The sequence below is a fragment of the Belonocnema kinseyi genome, chromosome 10 (assembly GCF_010883055.1).
Source record: "Belonocnema kinseyi isolate 2016_QV_RU_SX_M_011 chromosome 10, B_treatae_v1, whole genome shotgun sequence".
Lineage (NCBI taxonomy): Eukaryota > Metazoa > Arthropoda > Insecta > Hymenoptera > Cynipidae > Belonocnema > Belonocnema kinseyi.
In genome coordinates this window covers 91,056,617-91,072,697 of record NC_046666.1, presented here as the reverse complement: position 1 = coordinate 91,072,697, position 16,081 = coordinate 91,056,617, and the positions used below count along the sequence as shown (strand labels likewise).

The 16,081-nt window shown below is 33.2% G+C and overlaps 1 protein-coding gene across 3 annotated transcripts in view; it reads right to left on the bottom strand.

Annotated features, from left to right (window-relative positions):
• LOC117181915 (restin homolog) overlaps positions 1–7,925 on the bottom strand; it is a 143,660-nt gene extending 135,735 nt beyond the window's left edge. The window contains exon 1 of one of the 3 annotated variants that reach the window (XM_033374939.1): positions 7,890–7,925. The gene's annotated coding sequence lies outside the window, so the exon portion shown is untranslated. Of the gene's footprint in view, positions 1–7,315; positions 7,360–7,771; positions 7,844–7,889 lie in introns of those variants that run through there. The other 2 variants (XM_033374940.1, XM_033374938.1) reach the window with 2 other exon arrangements.
• Between the last annotated feature and the right edge of the window lie 8,156 nt (positions 7,926–16,081).

Below are 16,081 nucleotides of genomic sequence, written 5' to 3'. Positions count from 1 at the left end.
GTGAAAGAAAAATTATACATAAAACAGTTTTTGCCACGAAAAAATGGAAGTTTCGCTGACAGAAGTATAAAGTTTTCAACTTTAATGAAAATACTTACAGCATAAAAACTTGATATCTTGACAGATAAAACAATATCACACAATCTAATTACATTACTTAGACGTAATTCAAGTCTAAAATATATTAAATCTCATAAATAAGTGAGGCCTGGCCAGGGGGGCAGACCTGCAGAAAATAATATTTACAAGTGCTTGGGTGATACACGTGTCACAAGTTTCTTCGATACATGATCGGCAATGTAGAACAGCAACTTAACTTGTGGGCTACATGGAAGAAACTATTAAATATTATTATTATCAATCCGATCGGTAGGCCGGTTTCTTTTATTGGTACGGTAGAAACACTGCGTAAAGTCCGTTTCTAGTAGAATGTCAACGAATGAGAGGTTATATTACAGCTATCTCTATTTTTATTCAAAATAACATATTCTTCATGCTGGATATATATAAAGGTAATTTTTCCAGTTCATAAAATACAGCAGAAGCAAACCATCATATTTTCTTATCTTTAAATGTATTGTCTTCCATAAAAAGCCGCAGACGGCTTTGCCCTCAGATTAGGGGCAAACCCAAAGAAATACGTCATTTTATAAATAATTAAATTACCAAATCATTGTTTTTTTCATGTGGTTAATACTTACAGTAATATGATATAAAATAATGTAGAACTCGAAATGAGAAAAAACTAATTCAATTCAACATCTTATTAACTTAAAAAATCATTGACTGTTAACTGGTTGGCACTGCCAACACATCATTCAAATATTTTACTCGAAACCACGGTGTTGTGAGCGTATTACGCCCCCAGAACCCAGAAAAGTGAGCTTGAAGATAGCCCTTTACTATACCGTTCAGCTAGTGCAAGTTAATTAGTTCTAAATGTCGCCGCACAGTCAGTTACCCGTGCAGAAATCGCCCGATTTCGAACTTACTTCTGATCTGGCCCCAATCGGTAGAAATCTGTGGCCCATCCTTGGGCCAATCTGGATCAGACCAGTTTCGTATTGAAACGCTATCTCCATGCGCTCAGAGAATTCTTTCACGTAGTCATTTATCTTGAGGGATGAGATTTTGGTAGTTTTTTCCATGATTTTGAATGTATAAAGATTTACATTTATGATACTTACTCGTGCAAAAATGATGGCAAGGCCCAATCAGGGCCTAGGCTTAGCAAAACCAGACCCTGGTCTGGTGATCTAGCCTGGGCTGAGCTCGAATGAAACGCTTAAATCTGTCCAGGGCCAGGCTTGATCGCTCAGCTTGATCCAGGCTGAGCCCAGGCTTGGCCCAAGTTTATAATCGATTCCGTGCCATTTATTAATTTCTGAATTAAAAGCCGAAATTATGAAAAAGTATTTTTCATTTTAATTGAAGTTGACAAATAAACCTACAGAGGTTTGCAATTTAAAACACTTTCTCCAATCTGATTCGAATTTCGAAATTGTAGTACCAACGGAATCTTTATAACATAATTTAAAATTTCAAACATCATTACATAAATAAAGAAGGTACTTGCACTTTATAATTCAGCGGAAAAATTTTCTCAATTTCAGGTTACAAGTCACGTACAATCTTAATGTCAAAATATTAATTATAATTAATAGAAGTTGTTACTTGCACTTTCACAGAGTCAGTATAGGAGGGCTGCCGACTGTTCGATGCCTCTGTACTTTTAAAGCGTGTTTTATTTTAGGCATTTTTATACATTTCATTTCAATGATTGCCACTTCGTAAAATTTTACACTTGAAACTTGCAAGTAATAAGTAAAAAAAGAGAATGGTACTACCCCATCTGTCTGCAATTTTAAGAACATTTACACGAGCCGGGCCCAAGCATGTTTTCATCTACAGCCCTAAAAACAACCACAGAATCTGTGAAACCTTCAATTATCAACAATAACATCTCAATCCGTCCACAAATCGCCAAGCTTCTTCACGGTGACAGAACTGGGACAGGCGGGGGCCGCTAGCCGGGGCCTAACTTGAATTTTGTAATGGCTCGAGCTTAGGCCCCGCTCGTGTAAAAGCACTCTAAAAGTTCAGAGTCGTCAAGCAATCGGGAGTCCTCCTACATAATTACGCGGTGAAAGAGCAAGTGAGAAATTTTATTAATTATAAATAATATTTTCACATTAAGATTGTACGTGACTTATAACCTCAAATTGAGAAAATCTTTTTCGCCGAATTATAAAATGCAAATACGTTGTTCATTTATGCAATAATGTTTAAAACTTTAAATAATGTAATAAATATGACGTACGTAAATTAGAAAATTATTGTATATAGCTATCGATAATGCAGTTGATGAGCAATAATCAGAACTAAGGGAGATAATGAATGAAGTACTACAATTTGAAAATTAGCTGGGCGATCAAGCCTGGTCCTGGACAGATTTAGCGTTTCATTCGAGCTCGGCTCAGACTAGTTTCGTTTTGAATGCCCTAAAAGAATATCATAACTTTTTGAATTTTCTTGAAAAATCTTAATTCAAATTTTGAAGACATACAAAAATAATGGAAAATAAAAAATTACATTTTTTCATTTAACTATTTCACAGTATTTGAACTCTCATCTAACACAACGGTGCTGAAGGGCGGTAACTTTCGCAGCATACAACAGTAACCAGCTATTACTCTCGGTTGAAACTCCCCCCCCCCCTCTCGCCCCAACACCTCATTAATCGAAGTTTCGTGGGGACTGCGGTTAGGGATATAATTTAGAAGTTAAAAAAAGGTCAGGCTGGTGTGTAGCCCGTATGTGTAACGTTCAAATCGCATAAATAAAATGGGAAATGAGCAAATTCAGTTGTTTTTTTAAACGGCAGAAGTTGCAATAAAATGTTTATTAACAACCGTTTCTTTAAAAAAACACGCAGTTTTGTAAACGATATAATAAAACTACGTATGTTTTAATACCAACGCATGTTACGAATTGTCATCATATACATTTGTAGAAATGATATACAATTTGAGCGAGAAATTCGAGTGCGAAGCACGAGATACGTAATGAGAATGTGTCTGTAAAAGCCGAAGCGGGTTTAACAAAAGAGAATTCACTATCATCAAATTACTGTTGTCGATGGTTCGACCTTTAGTTTAAAAAAAAAAGCGGTGCACAAGTGTGGGGAATACACAAACACCGAGCATAGAGCGCGAAGTAAATAAATTATCGAGCGCAAAGCGCGAGAACGAACAGTCGCGCACCATAGGCGTGCTCAAACTTCCAGGCGAAGCGAGCAGCGCGCGATGAGAATGTGCCCGCGAAACATGCGGATTTTTTCTAGTATAACTTGACAGACCTTGTAAAGTATTTTAACTAAGCATTCCCCGATAATTGTTCACAAATCAATGTTTTCGACATTATTATCGAAAATAGAACAAATTAAAAACTTTAAAAAATGAGAACTTAAAATTTGAAGGAATTGAAATTGCATTAGCCCTTTTACAAATAAATAATTTTAAATTTGATACTACTTTAAACTACATTGAATGTTTCAAAGTCAAAGCTGCTTAAATTGTAGAATTAAAATTTTTTTTAATTAAAAAAAAAAATTAAAATTGATTCCACAAATTATTCTAAAAGAAAAAAGAAAATTTGGCCATTTTTACCATTCAAAATGTAAATTTGTTAATTTACTTATTTTTAATTTTGTTAAACTTTTAATATTGAAAAATTTGTTATCATGGATTTTAAAACTGATTATGTTTTTAATATTAGGTAATAGAAACCCAAGGACGCGTGAATTTCTTGCTACTTTTAAATATTTTACATTACTTTATTGTGCAATAATTTTCTATGTTGTTATAACAATTATATGATCAAGATATACTTTGAATTTAAGTTTTTTAAATATTTTATTTAACAACATTAAAGTAACGAAAACTAAACATTCGCGCAACTAAGCTTCCCCGGGTAGATACAGCATCTAACCTTAGGGGCGATCGTCTTTTCCTCCACGGCTACCTGTGTAACCTTCCCCTTCCATTGCACAACGACACTACCCCTCACTGTATTCGAAGTTGCTTGTGTAGAAGAGAAATAGTGTTAATTAATGAATTTTTCTGGTATTACAAGGAATTATATCTGTGAAAGTGAATTTTTTTCTCTTGAAAGTCGCACTGTAGTAAAAATACAAAATTAAAAAAAAACTTTGTAGCTAAATAATTATTCAAATATTCTTTAAAAACTTTTCTTTTTTTTTTATCGACGAAAGTTGATGAAATTTTTGTTCACAGTAGTAAGAATACCCGTGTTTCCTATGTCCATGCTTTTAGCTTTCTCTGACGGTAATCATGCAATCTGCTTTACCTACAGACTCCTAGTAGTTCGAAGTTGTCATGGACATAGGAAACACGGGACTAGGCATGCCATCCTAACTTGGCGAGCGGGATTGAATCCACGGGAGGGGGGAGATCCGCCATCTTACGATGTGCCATTTGATTATGCGCACGAGCATTTTTGCGGATAAACTGTGCATGAAAATATAAACATGTGGGCGCTGCCATGTTTGTCGCGGGACATCAAAAGGTGGCGGACCTCCCGCATCATTGCATCACCCCCGCAATGACATGCCTCGTCCCTTCCCTACCGAAAGAAATCTCTGAGTTTTCTTTAGCGAAATAGTCTGGCCCATTTGAGTCTATAAACAAAGTCGATTTGAAACAAAATAGTCTCGGAGATAGTTTGAGAGATTTGGGTCCTTTTCAAGATCCTTTTAGTGGTCCTTTTAAGAGTGGTGCGACGGTAATATCATGTTCCTTTTGTATTCGTCACGTACCGGGCGGGCAGAGTTATTTACAGTAGTTGGTCGTGGCTAAGCCGCTCTCCCTTTTTAAATTTCTTTTGAAATTATCAACACTTTTTTTTAATTGATGAATTTTCTCATTATACTTATTTATAATTATAACTTATATACTGATATACAATTTTTCTAGTTAAATTCAAAAATGTTGTCCTTTTTAGCGTATCTCATTCCATTTACGAGAAACGTTCTATTAATTCCAATTTTAAGCATTAAAAAAAAAAGTTAGATATCTGAAGTCATCGAAACCCATAGATTCCGAATTATTATGTTTTAGGCTATTAACTATGAAATTAAAAAGAATCTACTTCTAAATTTTAATCCGAAAGCTTGACAAAGGACCCTTGAGTGTCGGCTACTCTATTGAGATAGCCTCTCTGCTTGTTATTTATGATCGTATTCTTATTTCAATTTCGGAAAGGATATTTTAAAGACTTCAGACCATTTAAACGAGCTTCCTGGACCTTTAAAAATATCTACCTGAGTGCCTGCGGAGAATTTCTCTGAGATTCTTTGACCTAAAGAATTTTTAGTATATACTCAAAGATTCTTTTCGGTAGGGTTGTTTCGTATGTCCATGGAAGTTGTCTACTCGCTGCGCTAGTGCTGCAGCTGCTTTGACACAGCTGATACCAGACTGATACGTATGTCAGACCAAATATGTTTATTTGTATTTCAAGTGCAAATATTAGTTTTTGCATTATTTGTGCATAATGTTCGTGAGCGATTTTTGTTGTTTTTACCCACTTTGATAAATATAAACCTCAAAACTAGCCCATTGACAACATTGCAAATTGCTCTCAGGCATGGACATAGGAAACACGGGACTAGGCATGCCATCCTAACTTGGACGAGCGGGGTTGAATCCACGGGGGAGGGGAGAATTCCATGAGTGGAGAGAGCCGCCATCTTACGATGTGCCATTTGATTATGCGCGCGAGCATTTTTACCGACAAGCTGTGTATGAAAATATAAACATGTGGGCGCTGCCATGGTTGTCGCGGGACATCAAAAGGTGGCGGACCTCCCCCCTCATTGCATCACCCCCGCAATGGCATGCCTTGTCCCTTGTTTCCTATGTCCATGCTCGCAGGGTTTGACGACAGCACGGTCGGTATTTCTCCAAAATGGTAATTAAAAAAAAAACTTTTTTCACTATTCTAATTATCCAGGACCAGATACACATTCTTCCATGCCTTCTATTTATCGTGCCAAATTTTTAACACGATATCTCATTCCGTGTTTACGTAAGTTGGGAAAGAAAACTTCCACTGGTATTTTCTTCAAAAAAAATTTTTTTCTCAAAATTTCCACCGGAACAAAGCAGAGACATGGACTTTATAACCTCCTCTTTCATTTTCCAAACTTTCAGAGCGATACCTCATTTCGTTTAGACGTAAGTTAGGAAAGAAAAATTGAAGACCAGGTTTGGTCACGTGGCCCTCTTATCACATGGCTTTAAAGAATGTATGTAATTTAAAAACTGAAATATTAACCAAAGAATAATAATTCCAATTGTAAAACTGCGTACTTACAAGACATTATGTACCTACAAGACATTATAACTTCTTGAAACACTTACGTTTGTTAACTTAAATTAATTATTATCTCACTACAATTTAAAAGTGGATCAAAAGTGAAAATTTTTAGAAAAAACTGCAAAATGCGAGACTAATTTTAAGAGAATATTGTTATAAATAATAATAATAATAATAACTTCTTGAAACACTTACATTTGTTCACTTGAATCAATTACTAATCCACCATAACTTAAAAAGTGGAAAATTGTATTTATTTTTTTTATTTATTTATTATTTATAATTGTATTGTATTGTACGTATAATTGACCAAAAGTGGATAATTGTATCATTTTTCGTTCATTAAATGTTCATACATCATATTTATACATTATTAGATTGAAAATAATCTAATTTTGTATATTTAAATGATTTTCTTGGACACACTGCTATTCTTTAAATAGGAATAGATATGAGTTGGACAACAAAGGGAATATCTCCACAGGGTACGTAGCATCGAGGGCCTGGAGCAACTTCGAATCCAGTGAGGGGTAGTATCACTGCACACTGAACGGGGAAGGGTACGCAGGTAGCCGTGGAGGAAATGACGACTGCCCACCTTTATAAATCCCTGCCTTAAAATAAGCCGAATTTTCAACTTGAATCAAGTAATTTTTTCTGTGTATATATTAAAAGTGTAAATCTAAAAGTTTGTAACGTATAATGCAAAATTTAAATTAGGTAACTTACTTTCGGTTTTTGGCTAACCCACTAATAAGACACGTGTTACAAGAATAGCCATTCTTTTAAAAATCCATATATTTGAAGAAGTGACTAAATTATAATTAAAATGACTAAAATCGAAATTTCGATACTTATCCTTCCTTATAAACTAATAAGTATATATACAGTATCCAATTCAACAGCATATACGCACTAATACTCTGTATGAGACTACATGAGTTTATACAGGGTGTCCCACTAACTCTGTGCCAGCCGGCAACCACAAATAGAAAATAAAAAAAGACAAAAAGTCAAATGCGAGAATGTTCTACCACGCTTTGTTTAGTAACTACAGAGCAACAATGTTCCGTGTAGGTGTGTCCTTCGTGAATTGTGAATGCAGCCACCGCGAGCCATCGCCTAAACTCACACTTCACGCGGGGGCACACAATGAAATACATACACGGAGTTTTGATTCTCGGCAGTTTATAAACAAAGCACCGCAAAACAATTTTGCATTTGATTTTTTGTCTTATTTTTTTTTTTTTTCTATTTATGGTTGCTGGCCGGCACGGAGGTGATTGGGTCACCCTGTATAGCAAACTATAAGGTTTACGATAGTGGGGTTTCAAATGTAATTTCTTTAAGCGCGCTTTAGATAATCATTTACATGTAAACGTGTTGATATTTTTGTCTTTCCGAATGTCACGCGAAATAATTAAAGTAAAACATTGCTGAATAAAACCGGTCTCGAAATAAAAACTTTCGATGGTTCCACAAATGCTCACGAAGCCAAACGAGAAAGATCCGCAAACCAAGATGCCTCCTCTTTCACATATCACTTTTATATGCGTGTGTATAAAACGACACCTTTATAATATCTATGACAGTTACAAGACAACGCACCAGTTACGACAACTGGTTCACGGAAAGCCTGAAAAAAAACTTTGCATAAAAAAATGCGAGACATTGGAGTAATGTCATAAGATTCAAAGCAGCTTCCTACAAACAACCAAATAGAATAACTTGAATGTATTCACTTGTCACATTCTGCCAGCCAACAGTCTCATTATAATAATAATAATAATCGTAACATCATTTAATAGCAACATCAAATCGATTTTGAAATTTTAAACAATTGCTACCCAGTTATTTGATTTAAACAATTGTTACACATGTTATATACACACTAAAAAAATAATAAGTAGTTGGACCTACTACCTATTTTTTCAGTGCAGCTTTTATGTGCCGTTGAAAAGGAACATGTCGTTTCCGTCATAGTCATTTTTGGTGCTAAATTGAAATCAGACATCCATTATTTGATTTTTACGCCAAATTAAAAAAAATATATATCCAAAACCAGGCCATGAGTGGATGCAGAAGTTTCATTCGACCAAAGACGATATATGTTTTCGATGCATTTTTCTAGGTTGAATCTAAAGAGCATCTTATGTTCTCTATAGCTTGAATGGCTAACGAGATAATAGGAAAAACTATAAAAAACGTAACAAAAGTTTAAAAAATGATTCGCCTACAATAAGCATAAACTGTTGAAAGACAAGATTCCCCTGTTATATATCTTGTTAAGTATCAGTGTTGGTACAGTACACTTTTTAGAATATTTTTTCTACATTAAAACAATTAAGGAAATGACCCCTAGACGATTTTTTAAAAAACAATTGACTCAAGGAAGCTCGCACATCTGATGTATAGTCAACAAATGGAAATCGTATTCAAATTCAGCACGAAAAAATATTGACAAAACTACACGTCCATTATTAATGACTGTACTTGACAAAATAAAATAAATAAACCGTTTTGAAGGATTTTATCATTCAAAAAATAGTTTTGATTTATCTTCAAACGTGCAATTCGCATTAATGATAGATGTAACAAAAGCGAAAAATGTGCTCTTTGACAGAAGGATCTTTCTTGACAAAAATGGGATTTCCTCTTAAATTTAAGGTTATGAGGACTTTAATATTTTTCAAAAAGAATATGTTTGCAGGAAACATTGTTGCTTTGTAATAAGTTTTATCTAGTCTTCCAGCGAAATAATTCTTTTTTAACAAAAAAATGTTAACGTGATTCAAAAGAAAACAGACAAGAGGACGGTGCTTTTGTTTCAAGAGAACGTTTCACAGAGTGACAATATTTTATTTTTGCTTTTTGACAGTCTACACAAAGTTATTCAAAGGTAAATATCAAGCTGGCGCTTCTTATAAGAGTTATGTAGGTATAATACGTACTGAATATATATATTTATATATATGAAAGGAAATACTTGACACAAATTTAGACTGACCATTTATATAGATGACATCGCACACCTAATTTATGACTAGTATCTTTTTCCACTTTTGAGCAGAAAGAATTATCCGGCAAAAGTTTCGTGCACCCTGAGAACACGGAGCGATCCAAGAACTACCGCCTTCTGCATTTTTTCCGCAAGTGTTTAAGCATATTGTTCACACGCAGGGATGCTTTTCAGGCTATTAACTAGTGAAAGCTTGGTACCTCCAAGAGCGCCGATGATAAGGACGATTAGTTTAACAGAATATCCCGGGTACAATCGTTGCAACTCCCTTATAAGGAATCTATGCCTCTGTTTCTTTTCATTCTCCTTGTCTATGATGTTTTTGTCAGCTAGTGTCGAAAATTCGATAACAAACATGGTTCGCTTCTCGAAATCAAGAAGAACCATGTCAGGCCTCGAGTGTGCAACAGAAACAATTGTCGAGAATGTAAAGTTCCAGCATATGCGGCACTTTCCATTCTCGACAATTGACTCGATTTTACTAGGAGCGTTTAGAGGAATGATATTAAGGTTAATGTCATAAGAGTGACACAGATGGAAATGAAGCACTTTAGTGCCGCATTGTGCCTTTGGATGTAGGTCGTTCTCGCATGAGTTGGACAACTAGATGGTATGAGAGCTAAATGCTCGGGGTGTGCATGGCACGCCCTGCAGCTATCATGGGGAATGTCTTGGCTCAAAATGTGGTGACGGTATGTTAACGTGGAAATGACACCGTCTTGGCATGCCAAAATAAAACCCTCCGTACCAGACTTCAATCCGGGCGATTTAAGGAGATCAAACGTTGGTTCACACGACATTGACTGATCCTCCACATTTCTGTGGAAGATACCGTGCATCCTCTCATCGAGGAGCTGTTTCCGAAAGTTTACACACACACGACAAAGCCACCAAACGCGTCCTCGTGTTGCGAATAGAGGGTCCAAGTATCAAGGGTTTCTGCTGAATATGGTTACAAAAATAAATAAGGAGTCGCGGACAATTGTACAAGGGTGGTCCCGAAGGAATTAACCCCGAAGCGGAGGTGTGAAAACCGTGCCGAAAGCTGAATGGCACCTGGGTGAGGTGTCTAGAACGGTGACTCTGGGATATCGGGCGACCTCTCAGAGTACGCAGCCTTATCCTTGCATGCGGGGCTCTACAAGGATGGACAAACCCCTTTAGGTGGATGGACCTTTAGGTGGACGGAGCGACTAAATCACGACTTGCTACAGTGCTACCATGCGAGTGTGGCGCCTGAATGGGGTTACATGGCACGGCTGCAATAACTTAAATTAATATATTAATTCACTAGACCATTTTATTTTATTTAAAATACTATTCAAATATTGTATCAGTCAAAAATATTAAATTTGTAACCCATTTAGTTCGAAAATTTTTAATTAAAAAAATATCTGAATATCTGAATGAAATATCTTATACATCAAATATTCAAAAGTAAACAATTTGAAACTGAATCGTTTGAAATAGAAAGCCTTGAATTGTAAAAATTTCAGAGTAAGACATTTATACTTTTAACTTTACAATTGTTCTTGAAACATTAATTAACAATTGAACATTATTAATTTGAAAGAACCAAAATTGAAAAAATAAAATTAATTTTGATATTTAATTTCTTACCAATTGCAAGAGGAACTTTGTTAGGTTTCCATTTTTATGGTGTGGAAAAATGTAAAGTATTGTATTTTGAACATTTTTATCAACCTTGAAATGATAAATATATATTGTTATTGAGTCAGAGGAGAAGTGTTGATTTTTGATTTTGCATAAATTTAAAAGAGGGATTTTTTTGTTACGGTTGTTATAGAACTGGAAGAAAGGAAATTAATTTTTTAAAGTTTTTTTAAATAGGAAGAAGCACTCATTTTTGGATATAGTTAGATGATATCTTTGCTGTTTTTTAAAAAGATATCGTTTTTTAATTGACGCAAATATTATAACAGTAAAGACGATTTTTTATTGACATTAGGGTCGATCGTAATTATTTGTTTTGTGTTCTGCTATCAATTAAAAATATATTAATTTATTTTTGATTAAAAATACAAATTAGATTTTTTATCTTTTATACCGGACTGACTCACTGGATTTATCAGTAAGGATATGTGAATCAGTCTTAACTTATACATTTTAATTAATCTAAATACATTGCAATCTACATTTTTCAAAGAAACGTTTTTTTTCATTACGTTTTTATTGAGTTGGAAGAGGGACATGTTTCATTTATTCACATTTTTATTATTGCGAGTTGAAATTGAGGATAAGTTTCCGAGAATTTAAAACGATAACACGGATTCATATTTTTTAACCAGATATCTTTAAACAATTCAATTTATCAAAGATTGAATGTTTAAGTTCTGCAGGTTAATTGCACTTAATTAAAAATTTTCAATTGAAAAGTGTTAAAAGCTTCGATATTATATGTGTCAATTATTGAGAGTTTAAATTTAAAAATCCAAATTAAAATTTGCTTAAACTTTAATTTAAATTTAACTAGTTACGAACATTTTTGTACTACAAACCCAAGCATGATAGAAGAGATTTGGTGGGGAATCCCAAGAAGTCATGAGCCCAGTATAGTCGGTCAGATGGTGTGATCGTCGCGAGCTTGGCTATAGACGGAATAGCTCGGAAAGCTTCGGGCGTTTTTAGTACAGTCTTTTAGAATTCTCGCAAATCCCTATTGCAGATATTACTAATGGCACTAATTTCAATACACATTCTTATTTAAGAATACTAAGATCTCGTACATTTCTTACAACTTATGTTACTTAAAATTCTTACTTTTGACTATATTTTTTATGAAAATTGTTACTGACCATATCACTTTTTCACACCACCATTTTCAAAAAGTAAATAAGACTTTTTGTAAACGTGAATACTAATTTTTGCTGGTGCAAGTTTATAATAATACATAAAGAAATACCATCATCTCTTATTATAATAGGAATCTTTATAGCAGTACTCCGATTATCCCTAAATTCTTACATTTTATTTTAATTATACATATAGAATGACTCAAATATTAATATCAAAAGTCTCTCCGTGTAAATTTAAAAGGGCTTTAAATATCGATTTTTATTGGGAATTAACGAGAAAATGTAAAATGTAGATAAATTACCATAATAACTTTGACCATTTTTCTTCCATATGTCATAACAAAAAATAAATGATATCGTCATTTTTATAATAAAATCTACGACATTTCTTGCTTCTAACACATCCTCGTATTTACGCATAGGATTGCTGTGGTCTTTTGAATTAGTTTAACAAAATTGACATTTGATACAATTGAAAAATAAATATTGCATTCCATAAGAACATTCGTCATGCAGTGATGACTGAACAGTTTGTTTTATAGTTCTAAGACCGTACAGAAAGCACAGAAGAACCAATAAGGTAAGATATACGTGCCCTCGATGCTGGCGTACTTATGTGGTTATGTGCCTCGCCCATATACGTAGTATTTTAGTCGCGTGACAATAAAATTAAAAACATCAAAAGAAAACGATTATCAAAGCAAACAAGGGACTACGTATGATGAAAAAAACCGCATCTGATTTACGGGTATCTTGTGCAATCGCTTTAATAAGTATTCTCAATCGCACTGTAAAAACGATGTATTATTTCAGGGCTAGTTTTAGGTATTACAATAAGACAAGGAAAAAACAGGCTCTAGTGGTACTAAAATAAAACTGCTGGTGGGATACTATAATCGTTTGATATGCACTGAAAATAACAGCATGAAGTTAACCTATTCAAAAATGAGATCTCTAGATTTTAAAGTGCGGAGAGTAAATGACCTTCGATTTTATGATTGATGAGCGTATGTGAAAAAAGGAAAAAATTGAATTTTATATTAGAAGTTTATTTCAGAATAAGGTTTTATAGTAAACAATAATCATTTGTTTAAATATAGGAATTTAGCACTCTTTTTTAAACAAAAATGGCGTTCCTTTTATCACAGATTCCGTTACAAGATTAAAATCTAAAAATGGTAACTGAAAAATAAAATGAGGAACAATTATTCCGAATAAAAATATTTAAAAATGCAAACTAAACATTTAATTTTAAACAGATTTAAACTGAAGCGATCAATAATGTCTAAGTAAATAAGGTTTATATTCAAGGCATTTAAAATTGCACAATCACCAAAATTACGTCTCTAATTAAACAATGTTTAACTGAACGCGTTAAAAATTAAATAAACTTGATCTTACGTGCGTACAATAAAACAAAAACAAATTAAAGGCTTTTAAAACAGTAAGAAAATATATTATTCTAAATTTAGACCTTTAAAAGTGAAAAGTTTAAAAAGGCATTGCAAATTTCTCAATTATTGAAACTTTTAATTTAAAATATTTAAATTTTAAAACAATTGAATGCAAAACTAGTAATTTAAAACTATACTATTTTAAATTTTCCGGATAAAAATTATTTACGTTCAATCGCTTTCGGTTGTAAATAATTATTCTGCATTTTTTACTCTGTAAAGTTTACGCTTTAAAGTGATTCGCTTTTTAATCTTTCAGTTGATCACTTCAAAGCTATTGAATGTCATATTTTAGGTGCACTCATATTTTATGTATTTTTCATACTTAACACGAATATGCCCGAAAAGTGTCGCTCTCTTACCGCTTTCGAGATTTCAAGTTTTTTATTATCGAAAATTTCGACTTTTTTTATGTTTTTTGAAATATTACGTAATTTTCCACACTAAACTTAAAGAACCCCTACCCCTTCCTCCATGCATTACCCTGTTTATAATACTCCCCCTCCCCTCCCTACTAAAAATCATTAGAAAGGGGTCAAGGTGTCCTCGAGCCAGAAACGTCTGTGAATCTATATTCCTCACAATTCGAAGGCATCCCGACCCCATTTACCCATTTAATTTCAGTTCGTGCCCGCTTTCGGGCATTTACAATTCGTAGGCCTTTTCAACAGCTTTTTTTGTGGGAGTGGGGGCGCAGAGTGTGATACGGCTTGTGGAAAAGTTGTAAAAGGGTTCGGATGCCTTCGAATTCGAAACGATCCCGACTGGGGGGCATTTACAACTCATACACAGAAAAAACTAAGATTAAAATTTGTTGCAGGAAATTTTTTAGTGCGATAAAGTTCTGTTTAGCCAACTTCGCGTCTTTAAAAAAACAAGTGGATGTCATGGCAAAACAAAAGTTTAACCTATATTTATGTAAAGTTTATCCCGTGAAGTTAATTTTTGTGGCAGAGAATCTTTCGTCAGAAATCGATGTGAAGTTTTTCTGTTTTTTCTGTGTAGGTATCCTCGACCCCTTTCCATCGGTTTGTGGAAGGGATAGGAAAGGGTTCGATTTTTTGGGGGGTTAGTGGTCATTCAAAAAATACGTGATAAATTTTTCAGGAATTTACGACCCCCCCCCCCCCCCCCCCCCCCCCCCCGTGATACTTTTTCCATTGGTCTTAACATGGAGAATGATACTCTTATCACGTGTTTTGTGAATGACGCCCATAGGTGCTTGTAAAAGGTTGTTCAGAAGGAGTTTTCCATTTTTTTCGCATTATTAATAAGAAGAATACATAAAGTAAGTAAGTTTTGAAGAAATAAAAAAATCGATATTTTCGATAGAAAAATTCCTATTACTCGAAATATAATAATAATCAGTTGTGAAATGATACAAATTCTTTAATTTTATTTCATTTTATTAATAATTATTAATAAATTGTCCAGTATTCTCAAAACGTTTTCTTGATAAAGTACATTTAATGAAAAAATTAAAATTCAGTAAAAAATTAATTTACGTTATTGAAAAGTTGTCAAAAAACATTGCACTTGAAGAACTCTTTCCAAATTATTTTTAGTAACGTAAATATAATTTTAAAAAATTATTCCAATATTAATTTTTTAAATGATCATTTTGTATGAAAAATACTCTTAAAAACCATTTATTTCTTTATGACAGAAATATTTTCAAGTAATGAATTTTCTTCTATCATGAGGAACTATATCTGTAAAAGTAAAATGTTATTTTCTTCAAAATCGCTCTATAGTAAAAATACGAAATTATTTTTAAAACCCTTGAAGATGAAAAATTATTTAAATATTCTTCAAAAAATTTTTATCCTTAACGATGAAAAGTTGATGCAAATTTTTTTAGACAGTAGTAAGAATATGAATTATCAAGGAACATTGCATGTAAACAATTTTTTCTTTAAAATTTTTTTAACGGCGTACGTTTGATTACAAAACTATCTTTAATTTCTTGTATACAAATTTTTGTTTCATAATTTTGATTTTTGAACATTCATTAATTTTAATTTTTTAAATTAAAGTGTAATGAGTTTTTTGTTGCCATTGAAATTTATATCTGTAAAAGTAAAATCATTTCAAAAATCCCCACAGTAGTACAAAAATAAAATTTTGAACATTGTAGCTAAATAATTTATAAAAATATGTAACAAATTTTCTGTTATCATGAGGAATTATATCTGTGAAACTAAAAAGTTATTACCTTAAAAATCACACTACAACAAAAAATACGAAATTATCAAAAACCTTGCGATTAAATAATTATTTTAATATTCTTTATAAAAAAAATGCTCATCGACGAATAGTTGACAAAAAATTTCTGTATAGTAGTAAGAATGCAAGTTCTTAAAAAATACGGCATTTAATTTAATTAATAATAA